This window comes from Mchenga conophoros, linkage group LG12, assembly GCF_057382185.1.
Source record: "Mchenga conophoros isolate Kocher_MC1m ecotype Shallow Benthic linkage group LG12, M_conophoros_male_GT1.1, whole genome shotgun sequence".
NCBI classification, from domain to species: Eukaryota; Metazoa; Chordata; class Actinopteri; order Cichliformes; family Cichlidae; genus Mchenga; species Mchenga conophoros.
The window spans coordinates 4,864,070-4,882,921 of NC_140537.1; the positions used below are offsets into that span (position 1 = coordinate 4,864,070).

The following is an 18,852-nucleotide window of genomic DNA, read 5'->3' on the forward strand; positions in this document are numbered from 1 at the left end:
CTTTCTATTTCTCTCTTCTCCCGTAAGTCAGTAGTGCAGATTTGAGGCTGTGGGTTTAACTTTACACTTTTAGAGCTGATGTGGCTTAGCCTTAAATACATTATCTGTGCAGTCAGCTGGCTCTCCTGATGTCAGGGATACAGTAGTTTTGAATATTTAACTGTACAACAGATTTTGTCAAATGTGAGTTTTATTTGGGTGGATAGCAAGTGTGCAGTCTTGCTGCATTTGGATGGATAAACAACCACAACTCTTGTTTCCAGAGAGAAGGAGAGCATTGATGCTGTTTGACAGCAGCGCAGTCAGCCAGCCTGCCACAAAACTCCCTCGTGAGGGACTACCACAAGATGCAGAAGTCCACTGCTGCTCCCTAAATCCCCATCAACACTTCCTTCATCCTCTCTGTATCTTTATTTCATACCGTTGTTCTCTGCTCTCCCCCTCACTGTTGGTAGTTTCTATCTTTATCTTCCACGATTCATGTTTGAATCTCTCAGCTTCGCTCATGTGGTAGCCTGCAAAACCATTTAAAACTGGTCAGAGTTAATGTGTGTGATATAACACCAACAAGATATATTCCTCTGCTTGCAAACAGGCAAGGGTAGCTCTGTGTTGCTGTGGAGGAGTGATGTTAGACTGAACAAAATAACAGGGTCTTGGTCTGTTTGCATGTGTGCACTGGTGTGTTCTGGCCATTCTGAGGCTCATTACTTGAGAAACGTCCTATGCGTTCATCAAGAGTTTGACAACCCTTGCAATGCATCTTCTGTCATATGTTACAGTCCGGTTTGGGCTGCTTTGCTACAAAGGAAGTCGGTCCTGAAAGGATAAAATTTCACAGCTAACTTTGAGCTGCTGGGCCCGATTTCTGTCACTCTGCCTTCTTTCTGCTGCTTCGCTCTTTTCTCTTTGTTTACATCCTGACAGCCTTCGCCTTGTCCTCTGCTACAAAGTCTACTTAAAAATAACAAAAGATATATATAATATCTATATGTGTGTGTTATATACTCTATCATTCGATTTGCAGAGCAGCTTTTGCCAGTTTACTTAACTGCTGCACCACAGAGCTAATCTAACATGAGTTGGCCCAGCGTGGTTTGTTTACATTTTTGTTCTAGTTTGGACCCTTTATGCGGCTTCATCTTTGGAAGACGCTGTTCTGAATACCAATCTCTGTAGCGTTGCAGTGCTCGCTGCTGTTTCTGCACAGGTATTTACAGCTGCTGGATGGTTTCCAGAGTCAGCTATATGGCTGAAGGCTTGATGTCAGAAAGTTCTGCACTTGCACTTTCCTTTGGGAGAAGTCAGTAAAGTGTAACTTTGTTGGATGTTAAAGAAAAGGTGTGGTGTAGAGAGGAGGATATAAATGGAACAAAATGCACTGAATTTGCAAAGTGTTTGGGACACGATATCAGCTTGCACTTTTTTATTGGGGTTTTTTGGTGCAATATGTCTGCTATTGTGAGCAGAGTATAGATTTTTCAAGCGAGGTCAAGAAGTAATGATGACTTTTGCTCTGGCTTATAATCTTTTGTTGATATTACTTATGTTTGGCTGCAGCTTTTAGGACAAATTCCAATTAGTAGGGATGACCTTGCATTTAAATACCAAATCGTAAATGTATGAAGGCAGTCAGCAAAGGGAAAAAGTTTGTGTGTGTGTGTGTGTGTGTGTGTGTGTGTGTGTGTGTGTGTAAAAACCTTGGGATAATACAGTGCATAATGTTTAACATTTGTGAGTGCTGCAGATAGGGGGGCCGGGGCAGTGATGAGATTCAATGGCATATTAAGTCTGTGTGAATGGATTTTTACTCTTTCATAGCACACTGTGCTCCGGTTTTCATAACAGTGTTGAATCACCATTTCCATTTCTCTAATTCTTTCCATCTTTTGTTGCAGGCAGCAGACTTGGCAACTATTGTTTGACACGTTACTCGTGCCAGAGAAAGCTGTGCGTGTGTGTGTTGGTGTAAGGGAGAGTTGAGAATGGCCAATCCATAAGCCCTAACAAGGGAATGTTGGTTTTAAAATCATATCAAGTGCACAGTTGTCTCTGGCAGTATTCGTTTTACAAACTGTTTGGATGCGAGGTTCGACACTTATGGGGCCAGTTGCTGTTAGACCGATTGGAAAAAAAAAAGAAGAGGCATTATTTTTACATTGACAGTGGGATCAAAATCAGGCCGTTACGTAAGAAGTTAATTTTAAGAACAGAAAATTGAAATGAGTATTTTAAGGATTTTCTGCAACAGAAGCAAATTGCTTTTTATTAATCCATGTAGCGAAGATAAAAGAACATTTTATGTGTGAAGATGGAGCGGGAGACAAGAGGTCATAAAGTCAAAAGTACCTGTATTGAATTTGTTCCGTAATTTAAGAATCTGTAGTCTACAGAGAGTCATTTTTCCACAGTGATGGGAGTCACGACTGAAACTTTTTCACTTCAAAACCATTGAATTCAGCCTTTGAGGCAGTTTTACGAGTTTTTCATTGTGCCTCAGCTGAGTAATTTTGGAGAAAAATCTATTCTACCTGGGCTTTAGAAACTGTTCCTTATTATTAGCATGCATATGAATAACAGTCAGAGAGTGAGAATGGGTTAAAATACAAGTGGGTCTGATGGATTTACTCCCTTCCCCCCAACTGCAAAGATCCTTTACATTCTAGTTGTTTCCCCCTGTTGAAATCTATTAAGACCACTGCAGCCCCCCATCTATATGTCTTCATCCCATTAGCATTGAAGTCATGTGACCTACGGTAAACCATGCAAGGTCACTGATTCAGTAACAGAAGACATCGTTAAAGGCTACTGTTTGGGGCATTATAGTCCAGCACCCGTTACATAAGTGATGCATTGAGGCTTCCTCATTTGTTAGTCTATAGAAACAGTGAAGAGTTTAAATCGTACACTTGAATGAGATTATCATTCATCCATCTGTTTACGACCTGTGGGGCTAGAAAGCATTAGCTTAGCTCAGCTTAAAGACTAAACACCGGGGGGAAACAAATATTTCCCAACCTGTCAAACTACTGTTTTACTTGCACAGAACTGAAGGAGGTTAGTGAAGAGTAGCACATGCTAAAAATGATAAATGATACCTTAACATAAAAAATGAGCAATGTTTACGACTTTGGCATGGATTTATTCATTAGGCTTCCTAACACTGCATGTGGGAGCATGAGCAGTCTGGACAGAATCACTCCTGTTAACTCCCCACCCCTCCCAGTGTGTGTGTGAGGGGTACTGCCATTGATAAAGAAGCCAGACCTCTCTCCTAATGACTTCCACGTTAGATTACGTCATCTGTCAGCCTTGGCTAACCTTCCCTAAGCATGAAGCAAAGCCCTGCAGTGACCAAGAGCAGCAGACAGTGAGGATAATCTTTGCAAGTTTTTCTGAAAGGCCAGAAAAGTGGATGAGCTGCAGCTTTGAAGCCTGTATTGAGAAATCAAAGATGTGACGACTCTTGTCTCCCTGTGTACCACATTCATGGTCTGTTTAGGAGGTTGTTGGCTTGTTTATGGTTGATATTTTCAGTTCAGAATTGACCACTCTTTATCTGATGAAGCCAAATTTCAAGAAAATTCTTGTTAGTGTTATTCACTGTGTGTTTTTAGCCGTATAATCTCCACCTGTGCTGTTGCTTGGGCTAATACATAAACTCACTGGTCACTTTATTAGGTCCACCTGTCTAATACCAGGTTGGTCCTAGTTTCGCCTTCAAAGGTGCCTTAAACCTTCATTAAATAGATTCAGCAAGGTGCTGGAAACATTACTCAGAGACCTCGATCCATAACAACAATAGCATCACAAAGTTACAGCAGTTTTCTCAGCTGCACATCCATGACCTCCTGTTCCAGAAATCCCAAAGGTGCACTATTAGACTGAGATCAAGTGACCGTGAAGCCTATTTCATTACAGATAACTCATCATCATGTTCACGATAGCAGTTTGAGATGATTAGCGCTTTGTTGCACGGTGCATTATCCTGCTGGAAGCAGATATGAGAACATGGAAATACTGTGGTCATAAAAAGAAGGACATGGCCAGCAGCAATACTCAGGTAGGCTGTGGGATTCAAAACATTACACCACTACCAGCAGCCTGAACCCTTGGTACACAGCAAAATCTCCAGTGTTAAATTAACACTAGAGAGTGTGTATATGGGTCCACTCCTCTGAGTGTTAAATACAATACTGTTGAGTGTTAAATGAACACTTTTGACAGTGTTATATTTTTAAAAGTAACCTAGTCAGTTTTGAAGATTAACAATGACTAACACTGGGCAGTGCTGATTTTCTAACACTGGAAAATAACTCAATCGGGGCGATCGTGACTCAAAGAGTTGGCAGTTCGTCTTGTTGCCGGTTCGAGCCCCGGCTCGGACAGTCTCGGTCGTTGTGTCCTTTGGCAAGACACTTCACCTGCCACCATGGCGCGATATGGCAGCCTCGCTTCTGTCAGCCTGCCCCAGGGCAGCTGTGGCTACAACTGTAGCCTCCACCAGTGTGTGAATGTGAGAGTGAATGAATAGTAGAATTGTAAAGTGCTTTGAGGGCCCCGAAAAGCGCTATATAAATGCCATTATTATTATAATCTAGTAAAGCGCTATATAAATATAGGCCATTTACCATTTACCATTTATAAATATTCCAGTGTTAGAAAATCAGCACTGCCCAGTGTTAGTCATTGTTAATTTTACCCTTAGCTTTTTTTTAACCGACATGAATACTGCTGCAGTCCATCTCCAGATGTTCTTGTGCATACCTTGATTGTAGAGGTTATTTGAGTTACTGTTTTCTTCTTATCAGCTTGAAGCTGTCTGGTCATTCGTCTCTGTACTCTGGCATCAACAAGACTTTTTCTCTCAGAGAACTGACGTTTTTTGCTTTTTCAGACCTCTGTAAACCTCAGAGATGACTGTGTGGGAAAATCCCAGCAGATCAGCTGTTTCTGAAATACTCAGAGCACACTGGCTCCAACAACCATGCTGCATTCAAAGTTACTTAAATCACCTTTCTTCCTCATTTTAATGCTTACTTTGCACTTCAGTAGGTTTTATTGGCCATCTGCAGGCCTAAATGCAATCAATTTCTATCATTTAATTGGCTGATAGCATATTTGAGTTAGAGCTTTTGAACAGATGTACCTGATGAAGTGGTTGGTGAGTGTGTACAGAACACATAGTTTAAAATTTTTTGTTAAGATTTATTGAAATAATTGTTTCTCTTTGAAGTATTCTGTTAATATTGACAGCAAGATAACCAATGGATCAGTTCTCCAAAGCCGGCCACACAGTCTCCTCACAACCAGCCAGACTCTGCTGCCTGTTCTCCTCTATGCCCTTCTTCCATTTTATCTTCACTCCTGCCGCTATTTCCAACAGGTGATCTCATACACATAGTATTTGTGGAATCCAGGGATTGTATTACAGACTCTATACTGTTCAGCCTCTTTAGACCATAATTTTTAATGATTAATCCGCGACAACCAGCTGATAGATAATTTAAACTAAAATGTAAGAAGATTGTAAAAAAGCCTAGAAATGTAAAATTACATCATAATATTTCAGAGGGTCAAAGTTTGTTTGGTTTACAGTCACACAAAACTGACAAGCAGCACATTTTAAATTTTAGAAATCTAAAAAACATTTTTTTAAAATGATTTAACAACTGTTTGGAAACCTTTTCAGAAGTAATTTTAAGAGTGAAATGTGTTCTCGAGAGAGCGGGTCCACTCCCAAGAAGAATCTATTAAAGTTATATTTGTTTCTAATTCTGAGGATAGACATAGTCTGACATAAGGAGATCTTCTTTTACACCATTCAGTCGAATAAACTGCGTGTTGTACTGTAGCATAGCAGGTGTTAGTGCAATGCACCTGAAGGAGTACCCTGAAACAGAGTAATTAACTTAGTTTGGTGTGAACCGTTCGTGTTTCTCGATTGCCTTCTGGTGCCAGAAAATAAAGAGCATCCAAAAGCATTCTGCAGGATTTGTGCTTTGCAAAAATTATGAACAGGTTAATTTAAAAAAAAAAAAATCTACAAATCTCAATGTGAAGATTTATATGTAGGAGCTGTTTTCTCTTTGCTATGTCTGTCAACCAGAAGACATGTGCAGCAAGCTAACACTGCAGCTCTGCTGAGAGGTGGGTGCTGTCACAAGCATGGAAGGACCAGTGGTGAACCAGCGACAGGGTCATGACGCATGAGGGGAGTGGCCTGTACGACCCAATCCAAGAGATGAACTGGTTCTGATAAAAAGGTGTCAGAATACAAAGGACATCGCAGGTTGTTGTGTGTGGGGCTGCATAACCTCGGACCAGTCAGAGTGCTCATGCTGAACCCTGTCCACTGCCAAAAGCGTAAACAGCGGGCACGTGAGCCTCAGAATTGGACCACAGAGCAAAGGGAGAAGGTGGCCTGTTCTGATGAGTCACATTTCCTTTTAAATGACACGGATAGCTGGGTGCCTTGCTTACCTGGGGAATACCTGGAACCAGACCGCACTGTAGAAAGAAGGGAGTGTGATGCTTTGGGCAGCTGAGAAACTTCGGATCCTGCCTTCCATGTGGATCACTTTGACTCGTCCCACGTATCTTAGTGTTGTTGTAGACCATGCACAGCCATTTTGCAGAGCACAACAAAAAGTTTGACCTGTTTGGCCTCCAAATTCCTCAGATCTCAATCCAATCAACCATCTGTGGCATGTGCTGGACAAACAAGTCCTATTCATGGAGGTCCAACCCCTGAGCTTTCAAACTTAAAGTATTTGTTGCCAGATGGTGGTGCCAGATACCAAAACACACCTTCAGTGGTCTAGTGGGGTTTAGGAGGCAAAAGGGGAACCATCATAATATTATGCATGTGGTCATAATGTTATTCCTGATCAGTGCAGACTGGAGTAATCGATATGCAAAAATAGCACCTCAGAACCAAAAGAGGGATTTTGTGAAATGGATTATGGAGTGAAGTGTCCTTTAGTGTGTCCTCCTGCCTGTGTTTAAGTTTGCTCAAATATTCTGTATGTTAGAACAAAGTTTCAACTTTCTCTGAGACCAGCAGGGGCTGTTCAGATGTTTCTGGCTGGTCGCTTTCATGGTGCCCATCAGACTGTGACCGAGGCTTAGGCTTGGGAGTAGCGGTTGTGCGCGTGGGGTGGGGATGGAAAGACAGCATCATATGGAGGGGGGAGGGGTTGGGGGTTGTCATTTACGGTAGGAGTGAAGGGGCCAAGCGGAGGAGCAAATTGCTTTTTAATCGATCATATTCCCAGTAAAAGCCACTCCCAGCCCCCGCTCGCCTACTCTTCCCTGCTATTTATAGAAGCTGCACTTGTGTGACTACAGTGTGTGTGCTGTGTGTGAGAAAGAGAGAGGAGAGAGAGTGACATAGGAAAAAAAACAGCAGGCAGGGTTGAGTTTTGTTGACCACTTTAAGTCACTGAAATAGAACTACATTCCCTGTTGTTATCACAAGTCAAAGGCCCCGTGCATATGTATTTTTTTGCTCTTTAAAACCTGAGTACTACAGGGACCTTGCTTTATTCATGTGGTTAAAGATGACAGCCTTTTTTTTATTTTAATAGCAAGCTGTTGCTTTGCAAAGGCAATGATTCCAGGCCAATGATACACGAGCACCAGACACTATTCCACCAACAATAAAAAGAAACAACACCACCCAGTCAAAGATGTCATGTGCAGTCGTAGAAGCCCAACAATGCTGTAATGTGATCAGTCTCCCAGCTCCAGTTTCTTGAATCTATTTTGAGTGTGATGCCCAGTGTTGAGACTCACACTAACAGACGCTACCGTGCAGCGTGCACGAGTAATAAATTATGACTCAGCCCAGTGCTGCTGCTGATTGTTGGATCCATTTTCCGTGATGCCGTTGTTTCTAGCTAATCTGCCCCTCGGGGCTTTTGAAAAGGAAGTTTAAGTCTTTATTTTCCTGCTCTGTTGAACATTTTTTTTGTTCTTTTCATAAAGTAGTGAATCATCCCCTTTGTTTAAAAAAAACCCCAAAACAAAATAAAGAAAAAAAAATCTCCAGCTGTAATGGTGTCACATAAAAGATCCTGCAGAACGAGCAGTACCAGTGAATGAGGCCGCCGCTTGCAAGCGCTCCTGTCAGTTCTCCTTTGCAGCCCTCCCAGGAATTGTAAATGTCGTCACAGTCTCAACAAGACAGGTTTGTGCTATTTGCTGAAAATGTTTAATGTTGGATGTGCCTCTGTTTTTCTGCAGTGCACCAAAAAAAATGTAGGATTGTTTATTATGACTTTGTAGAAGTTCAAAGACAGGATCTAAATGAGAAGAGCAGAAGCACACTGGCTAATTTACTGTAACATTCCAGTAATCTGCACAGAAGTGGAAGGCTGAGCAAATTAAAGAGCTTAGAGTGAGAGGAGACTAGAAGGGGAAGGATGGAGAGGTATGCCAGGTTCCCAGCTGCATCCTCCTCTGTGTCAGCATCTTGTCACGGTCTGACCCCTCTGACCAAACAGACATGAGCCTCACCACTCCATGCCGCTGTCTGTCTCCCTCTTATACCCACTGTGTGCTTCTAACACAAAGGTGCTTCAGCAGCCTTCCTGTTGAGACTAGTGGGAGAGTGGCAGGCATTATTGATTGAATATTTTAAATCTGATACCTGCAGATCAACACTGACATTCTGTCTCTTTTCTTTGCACCACTAGGAGACATGTTGATATTATTACTGTTGCATATCTGACCAGGGAAACTGACTAGAAGGACTTTAATCAGCAGCTTATGGATATGAGCCAACAGATGTGAGATTTGGGTGGGGTGTCACTTTGAAATGAAATATTGCAGCATTGGGAGGTACATACAAAAAATGATTATGTGTCAGGCTACATTCAGGACTGCATGTAAATGAAAAATGCAAGTGAGCAGTATTTCACCCTTTTGATGCATAAGGCAAAAACCTTATTATGACTCGGTTGATAAAAATGCACAGAGAACTACAGTTGCACATTGATCTCTGAGTGGAGCCCAACCAAATGCCATGACATGTCGTTCTCATATCATTATATCAGCCAATGTTCTTCTGATGCAACTATGGAAATGCAGATAGAGATATCTGTGAAGGTCCAATCTGAGGTGACCAATACTGCCATGGGAAAAAGAAAGCTCACAGGAAAAACTAAGTGCAATCCATGATTCAGTTTTCCAGTTCTACCTTTAGAAACAATAACTTGAAGTAGTATGACTTTATCAGCCTTGATTAAATCATTGTGAATGAACTTTAGCTCACTCTTCTTTACAGCACCGACTCACTTCATTGAGGTTTGTGGTTATTCATTTATGCATCATTGTCCTGTTGTAAGACCCAGTTTTGGGCAAGCAAATCTCTGCTTTGGTCTTGTCTGTCCAACGGACTGTGTTCCAGAAGTTGGATGATTTGTTTAGGTGCAGCATTACAAAATTAAGCTGTGCTGCCATGTTTGCTTTAAAGAGAATATGTTCTCTCTTGGTAACTCTTCCAAACCAGCCATATTTGTTCTGTCTTTTTCTAATTGTACCATTATACACAACTTTTACCTAATGCTTGTAGAGTCTGAGATTCGGTTTTTTGTTTTTCTGGGGCTGAATTAGCTGGGAATTTCACTCCTGGGAGATTAGAATGTTTTGCACCTGTGAATAAATTTCTTGCTATAGAGTGATGGACTTCAAAATGTTTGGAGGTGGCGTCATATCACTTTCTAGATTGATGGACAGCAATAATTGCTTCTCTCAGATCATTGCTGATGATCATCTGTCTTTGGCTTGGTGTTAACACTCGCCTAAATGATCCAGACTACAAACGTTCAAAACGTCTGCCTTTGTAGAGTTTACCATCTGCCTTTGACTGCATAGAGTCATGTGAGGACTTTGTTTTACACATGACTGTACAATCTCTATATGATAGATGATAGAATGATAGATATCCCTTTTCTTGACTGTACAGCAGTTCCTTGTTCTAGTTCTTGCAGTAATTTAAGTCATGAAATATTCTCTGCAGTAACTGTGGCTTACCAACCACAATAACTAAGATATTAAGAAGAAGTCTTTGCTTGGAAACATACCCATGCTCTTTATGGGTTTATATATAGATGCTATCTGTCCCCATTTAGGTGAAACCATATTTTTGGATTTATTCTTGTAAATTCATCCTCTTTGTCTAGTCCTCAAACAATTCTGAAATGTTTTTAATCTGTTTTTCAGGTACAGCAGCCCAAGAGTTGTGACTCTGCTCTGATAAATGTCAGCCTGCTCTGATATTTGTATGGGTCTATCGCCACAGCCAAAGGTGAGTTCATGCTATTGGCAATCCAGTTGTAATATATGTTGTTGTCAGAGGTTTCAACAGGTGCAGCACACGTTATGAGACAGTGTTAAAGTGCATCTGCAGAATCAAAGAAGCAGTTTATGTAGCTAATTTAAAGTTTGGGTCATCCAAGTTGTTGACACTTCTTTTGTCTGCCAGGTCTGTAGGGCTGCACTTTTATACAGGAACAGACAAAATTTCTCCTCTTACATATATCTTAGTTGGCTTTCTTGAATTCATCCTAGGAAAATGCTACAAGTACTCCATTTGACAGCCTTTTTTGAGTATTCTAACGTACTGATGTTCTTGTTTCAGATAGATACAGTAATGCCTTGTTGGCAGTTGACAAATAATTAAGGCCTTGGTGTTGGTTTCCTAGGAGCTGTAAACTGAAGTTGAACCTATTTGTGGAAGTTAAGATCCCCTTCCCCCCCAAAAAAAGAAGTGAAGAGAAAAACATTTGTCAGACTTTCTTTGCTAACTCTGAAAAGAGGACTCTGTTTAGTCGCTGATTTACTCGAACACGGAGTAGCAACCGTCTGTTGTTCCATTTTGATACTGTGGTTAATCTTGCTTCTGGCAGCTGAAACGGGGCATTTGTGTAGTGTGAATGAATACAAAGTATATCCCAAGTCCAGGTCATGTTTTGTTTCTGTCTTGATCTTGTACTTCTTTATTAATGGGATTGAGCTATTGCACTGGCTGTTCTTGGGGGAGCAGTACATCACCGGAGCTGTGTTTGCCCACCTCAACTAGGAGTTTTATCCTGGCTTCAGATGAGAGACCAGCTTTAAGACCTGACAAGAAGAAGATATAAAGACTAGCCAAAAACAAAATTACGCAAAATCGTAAAGTCAACCAGGCTCCGGCATCCGGTATTGAAAGCACTGGCAGGGGATTTTAAGCCACCTCCACTGCCCCCTGGGGCTATGGTTCTGCCTCAATTGGTACCTTTTCTACTATTCCCCTGAGAGGCAGGAACAGACTGCTGGGAGAGAACCACTCAATGATACCTCAGTATCATATCTTTTTAGAATTCCTGCAGATGGGCGACGTGTTTATTTTTTTGATTTAATGTTTCATTTTTGTCCCTCTCTTTAAGTGCTAAAAACCTTTTCCTTTATTATTCATGCAGGTGGTAATAAGTGACCATCTGTGGACCCACTGTTTATCGCAGATTGGTTTCAAAAGAGGTGAAATCAGGGACACACACTCAGTTGCTCATTAAGCACCCTGCAGTTCATGCACTTCTTTTTTACAGTTGCATAGCAACTAAAATAATCAAGTGCACCTTGTGCCGTTTAATCTCTTATTCTTGTTTGTTACTGGCAGCCGACACGAAACTTCTCATTTGTGTTTATGGACCGCGGGACAAAAACTGATGCAGTGAGATTTTTCTTTGTAAATAACAAGTTCAGTGTGACCTTTCTCAGTAAAACTAAAGCATTTGGTCTTCAGTTATAAATAATGTCCACCTCAGCCCTTGCCATACCTGCAGAGGATGTCAGCGTACAACAGGTTCACCATGTAAAACCTGCAGAATAAATGCAGGGCTGAGAAGGTTAAGTGGACTGACATAAGGTCAGTGTAGTTATCTGTCTGTAAGACCCATTTTCATATCAAGGTCATTTTATCCTGAAGTCCTTGGCTCCTCAAAATGGCATCGGTTTAATTAATTCTCTGGAGCTTCACTAAGAAAGACCATTTTAGTAGTAAAGGACCACATATTAATCTGCTGGCACGGGGCCAATTACGGTACCCTGTCACTGTTCGTGTATGGCTTGTGTGGACTAATTGACTTGTCCAGACCTGAGCTCTGTGATTTAAACTTTGGTGTATGGCAGAAAAGTGGGACTATAATAATGTAATGATAATGCGGTAATGTTAATACTGTAATGGTAATCGCATAATGTGGAATTTTTTGAATTTGTGGTGAAGAGTGCTGAAGAGCATTTTCATTTGCGGTTTGTAGAGTCTCTGCAACTATATAAATGTTGTTGTATCACAAGCAGGTAGATGCTACTGTTTCATGTAGCACTGCCTCTTCATCAAAGTTTTACACACTCCCAAAGCGTAACATATTAAGCTATGTGACCAATCGTTGGTAACCCAACACGTTTCTATGTTACGCGTTCGGAAAAAGGAGGAAACATGAGAACCGTTTGGACTCAATCTACACATGTACATTTATTTTACGTTCTCATCATGAATCGCTTTGGAAAACACTATCTAGCGTGATTAAGGTTGTGGTTAGGGTTAGGATTAAGGTTAGGGTTAAGGCTGGAATACACAGCTGGAATGTGTGTTACCACCAGGAACGTCATTCTACTGGATTTCATCCACAATCCGGCGCATACCATACGAACACCGTTACCTTTTGCGTTCTCAGAGTGTTTAGAGTGTTTTAGTCATTTATCACCTTCTCAGGTGTTTCTCATTTTCTTTGAAACATATACTTGCTAACTAAATATTTGAAGAGGTCTGACTATGGGCCAAATAAACAGGCAACTTCATTGGATCTTGAGCTTTGGGAATTTAGTTATTTCTATATGTGGGACTCCAGGATTAATTGAAAATTTTGAAAACAAAATCACTGTATCCCTGAATATGTATGACCATGTCAATGTTTCTACTACAAAGTGCAACAGTTGAAACCCCTGTTAAATCACAAATCTACAGAATTGATAATCACATTTTTTGGGGAAATCCGAGTTCAGTGAGACAAGCCACACCCGGGCCTGATTACTGTCAGACCCGTTGAATCAATGAATCACTTAAATTGAACTTGTCTGACGAGGTGGCGTAGGCTTAACGATCCCAAAAAGCATCACATCGTGCCACAAACTAAAGAAATTTAAGAACAGCTGAGAAACAAAGTCATTCGTCTTGAGGGTGGCTGTCACTCGTTAGGAAGAGCAGGTCATCTACTAATCAGATGGTTGGTAGTTCAATCTCCAGTCTCCAAAGTATCCTTGGCCAAGATACTAAACCCTGAGTGGCTTTTCTTTTTGAGACCAATTTCAGTCAGCAACTGCTGGTCGATGAGTTGGGAATTCCAAATTTTCCCACTAAACCTGTGAATACCAGATGGTGTCTGATGAGTCTTTAGGCCTGTGTGACTATGGCTTAATGTGTATATTGTTTATGTTGCCCCCGGAGATGATTTAAATTGCTTATATACTGCTTGGTTAGCTTTATGTATACTAGTACAGCATAGTAACTAAAAATAGGTGGCTGGGAGAGAGAATAAGCCTCACAAATACCTGTCCAATCAGTGCAGAGTCAAAGGGTTCCTTCTCTTTTAGTGGTATCTGGCGGAGCTAAGTATTGAGCTTAAAATCCATGCTTATGGCAGACATTATAAGTTGGCTCAGCTCTGTCCTGCAATTCAGCAACTGTTTCAACAAAGTTTTGAAGATTCTTTTTTTGACAGTGCTGTTGAATGTGCAGAGGAGGACTTTTAATAAGACAGCATCAGCCAGCAGTCACACAGCCCATCTCTAAGGACCAACAGGCCCACAGCCTGAACTCAACAGCTTTCTGTCTCTCTCTCTCTCCCCCCCCCCCCCCCCCCCCCCCCCATCTTTTTGTCTCTTTCACACTGACACCTTTGAGAATCTGGTGTTTTGTTTTTATCTGAAGGAAGAGCAACTGCTGGCCCATAGGCCAGTATTCCCAGTATGGTCAGTTTTCCAACGAATTGAGATAGAGGAGTATTTATTAGAGGTAATCGTGCTTTTTATGAAACCCACTCTCATGTTTATTTGTGCTTCTTTCACATTAGATTTCTTTTTTACATGATTAATCAGAACAATTGCTCAAGAGAACTGCTAGCCCAAGTGACACTTAGGCCATGTTGTTACTGAAATGATTTCTTGACATCCTCTCCCCTCCGCTTCAGGAAGTGTTCAAATAATGTTTATTGCACACTTTGATTCATTCAATGCCAGAACTAGACTGAAGCCACTGTTAATCATTTTATGCACTGGAGGCACATTAATGGTCTGACGAAAGATGACTTTAATAAGTTAATGTACGGCAAGTGAGAAGAGCTTTTTATGACTGGATCTGGCACCATGAATTGGTTGAGACAGAGCGCGAAATGGGTTTTCAGCCATGCAGTCAACTCGAGTCCACAGCTGAATGTGCAATCTTTTTAGGAAATTACAGGTTGTAATGATAAAGCCTTCGCGTCTGCTTTTACCACAGTAATGAGGCTGACCATACTCATAACATGCCATTTCCAACATTTCAGCTGCAGCAGAGAACTTGACGGTGAAAAAAACAAGAGGTTTTTCAGGCTTCTTCGATTGTATGTTTGACTTGAACAAAATTAGTGTGGTGCTGAAGATATGGATGGTGTGTAGAGCTCATATTTGCAGAATCCCAAAATATGAATGTGGTGGGGTTTAGCTGGAGCCAAAATTTCTGTGTATCTACTGCATATTCAACCTGATGCTATTTATTATATTCCCATTCTGTCACTGCAGCACATTAATAACACTGTGGAAATACCTTGGGACCAACTGCTCCATTTTAGTCGGTTTGTATAGCACTTTCGCTAATAATTACATCTTCCAGAGCAGTCCAGAGAGAACATGCACTTATCTCCAGTGGGCTGCTTCTTGGGTGACAATTGTGGGTGTTTTATTAAATGGTCACAAATTATAGTGCCACCCCAGGAGGGCTGCTGTCTTTAGTTTCCTCTGTGATATTGTTATGGAAAACTTTAGTCTGCTGGCAAAAAGGTCACAATAAAGCCCGTCTGTGTTAAAATCTCTTCTCTAGTCATGGTTTTACCTATCTGAATTAAATGCCATAATGTCTGCATGCTAGAACAAAATGTTTACCACCTTATTGTAATTTGTTAGCATGCTAACACACTCCACTTGTTTTCAGGGAACGTACATGAAGTGAACATGTCTCCCTAATGACAGTGCATTTACAATATGAGCCTTTACTTTTAATTCTATGGTACTTTTGTGGTATGTTACTGTAGTTTTATCCTTGAACTTTTGGTAACAGAGATAACATCTCTTAAAGGTTTGTTTAACAGTTTTAAATTCACTAGTGATCAGCTCCCTAGCATTAAACAGAGAAGCTGGTGATGTATATTAATATTAGCATTCATGCATGTCCTTTCAACACCTTAAGCCCACTGGGCATTTTCTGTGAGACTGCTTGTGTTTGCTTGTGTCACAGCAAAGTAAATTTCCACTTCAGATGGTAAGTGAAGCTGTCTTATTCTTCTTCAGAAACTTTATCTCACAGTGCACAAACTACCAATGTACCCTTCAAGCATACTTCAAAGGACTACAACATAGGAGAAGGATTCCTGGAGTCCATGTCGAAATCTGAAATGGAGAATTATGGCTCCATCACACTATAGTCAAAATAACACAAGCTCTTTGCGATTAGCAAAAACTGGTAACTGCTCAGTGATAGCACTATTTTTTTCTATCAGAGACTGACTGCGAGTAGTTGATCTTAAGGTGATTGCACAGGTCATCTAATGGGAGGCAACCTGTCTCCTGGTCCAACTCGGACTGACCTGCAGTCACTCTCAGACAGATTGGTGAATAGTAAATGGACTGGTACTTATAAAGCACCCTTCTACTCAATTTAGAGCACTCAAAGTGCTTTCTGCTACAAGTCTCATTCATCCAATCACACAGCTTTTAACTATACTTGAGCACTTTCAATTAACATTCACACACACTCGAACTTCAATGGATGCATTGGGGTTTAATATCTTGCCCAAGGATACTTTGACACATGGAGAAACCAGGGAACCAGCATCCACCAACCTCCTGATTGGAGGAGTGGCTGTGGCGTGATTGGCGGACCTTTGCAAAAAACTGTCATCTAATGTGTAAACGCAGATTTCTACTGTACTGCGTTCAATTTGAGTCTGCACTGATGAGTGCAACTCACCTATGGCACGTCTCTTTGCAATAGGAGCCTCGACTCAAGTGGTTGCCAGCTGCTTGTATTCTGCAGTGGCAAATTGCATGCAGTTGCCAATTTGACCGCAGTCAATTGCAAAGCAATAGCAGACTGACTACATGTTATTGCAGTTTTATGGCTGTCTTGATGCATTCCTCTTGTGTGACTCCAGCTGGTTAAAATTCAATTCCTCATCTAACTAACCATGCTGCTGTCACTGTGTGCAGGCAACAGTACACGCTTCACTTAACACTGTATTAATGGCAGAGCTGCTCAATGGTGGAGCACAAATAAGTCAACAGTTTCGTTACACACCTTCCGGCAATATAAGTATTTGGCCATAATTTGTACAGTAATTTGTTCCAAATTATTTAACATTACAAATTAGATGCAAGATTTGTGCCGAGCATCAGGTTGAGGTGAGATTTCCTGCAGGAAACCTAAGGCAGAGAGAGAACTTGTAAACTCCACCCAGAAAGGACAGCCGACCAGGAGATTTGAAGCCAGAATCCTCTTTCTGTGGGGCATCGGTGCTAACCAGTTTGCAGTAGTTAGCACTGTTAAAAGGTGTAAGGCTTCACAGAGTTTTGCTTTTAAAAAAGGTGGAGTAAACAACCAGCATCATTGTGATGTTCCAATGCTTAACTCAACTGCAATGCCTATTAGTAAGAAAATACATGTTCATGTCCCCGTGAAGCATTTTCCACACACTGTCAGGCACTCCATGCTTTATACATGTTGATAGCTGTTATTGCAACAATAATTAGCTATGAGCGCAAGCTGTGACAGAGCTGTTGTAGAAGCACTGTGATGCTGCCCTTGCTGTGATGTTTTGAGACTGTATTTGGATGCGGGGCGTTGATGCATTAGAGGGTAGCAGCAGCAGAGAGCTGGCGAGCATGACTAATCCGGGGATCTCCTGTGTGGTGTGTACGACTGGTTGTCCTTCATGCCTCGCTGATGGGTACTGCACACTCACGGCCTCACACACTGACAGAGTCAGGGAAAGATTTGGTAGTAGCTTTGTGTGGAGCTTAGTGCTTTATTATCACATATAGTGTAGTTTAGAGTTTCAGTAATGGGCCCAACTGGCAGCATACAAAGCTTTCAGGTCCTGTTGTGTTACTAGTCACTCTGCTAAATACATTCTGTACTCTTTGGTAAGAATCTGGTGACATTGTCCGTTGTTATGCTTTGCATAGAAATTTCCTTCTTGACAGCAGAGAAAAGGTAGTTTAGATAGTGTTTAGGTAGTTTGTGTTTAGGTAGTGTTGATAATGGACTTCCATTATCAACACCAATAGCATCTTAAATTTCAAAGGATTGTGTTTAAAAACCCTCGTTTTAATTTGCCATTCATTAGATTCATTATTCAGTCTTTGACCTCTTTTGCCTGCACTGCCTTCACTTTATATGAATTCTCTATTATAGCTACAGCCCTGCGGAGACCTTAATTCTGTTTTAATGCTGCAATTTCATTTTGCCTGTTACAACAAAAATGACAAAAAATGATATATGAGGACATTGGCCAAAGCCTTTCCTTCTTAAGTGCCAAAGGAGAGACTCTGAATTAATAGGCTCGCTGTGTTGTTATTCTGCTGCACTGAGGAAAAGTCAAGTTACCGTATTCTCACTTCAGAATGTCAGTTACATGAGATACGGCACCATGAGAAAAATATTTACCCCCTTACTGATTTCTTCGTTTTTTGCACATTTCTCACACATAAATCTTTCAGATCAGCAAACAAATTAGACAAAAATAGTCCCAATAAATGCAAAATGCAGTTTTTAAATGATGATTTAATTTATTAAGGGTGTCGTTTTGGTGCAAATATAAATTATCGAATGTGCAAACTTTTATCAGATGCTTGAACCAATCTGATGAAAATGAATGAAAATAAGTGTGTGTTAGTATACAATAACTGCAATCATGCACTATGTAACTCATGGTTTGGGATTTTAAGATAATTCTGGTTCAGTTTAACCTAATAAAGAGTTGCTATAATGAGAACAACTTGCTGGCTGACCTACACACTGGCACAGTCCTCCATGAACACTGCTTTGTTTATCTGTGCAAGGATGTCTTTCAACGTGGACGTACTGTCAAAGTCATTCTGATATAGTCGTCTGAGGAAACGTAGCAGTAAATAAGTAGAATCATGGACCATTATATGGACAATTACTGACAATTAAAGAAATTAAGAGAGTAGTACTCTACGGTGGCGATAATCAAATGTACATGAGTAATTGATCAGCAGCAAGTGTGTGCACCTCTATAAAAGCAGACGTTTGGGAATTTGTGGTCTGGAGCATTCACAATGCCACAATCTTCCGAGTGGAAGTCCCAGCAAATTCATCTTAAAGTCAAACTGTGCAATACTCAAAGAAACTGCAAAGAAAACCAACCAAACAAAGAACTACATGTCAGTCTTTACAGGCCTCCAATAAGATTTTCAGTGTTAAAATTCATGAAAGCACAAAAGATTGACCAAGTATAGCTTTTTTGGAAGACCTGCCAGGAGAACACCTGTTGTCTCTAAAAAGACACGGCAACAAAGCTTAAGTTTGCAAAGTTG

General features: G+C 40.9%; 1 protein-coding gene across 11 annotated transcripts in view; it reads left to right on the forward strand.

Annotated features, from left to right (window-relative positions):
- arvcfb (ARVCF delta catenin family member b) overlaps window positions 1-18,852 on the forward strand; it is a 249,854-nt gene that overhangs the window by 45,400 nt on the left and 185,602 nt on the right. For all 11 annotated transcript variants that reach the window (XM_085293433.1, XM_085293422.1, XM_085293421.1 and 8 more), the window contains one exon: window positions 10,228-10,312. The gene's annotated coding sequence lies outside the window, so the exon portion shown is untranslated. The remainder of the gene's footprint in view (window positions 1-10,227; window positions 10,313-18,852) is intronic.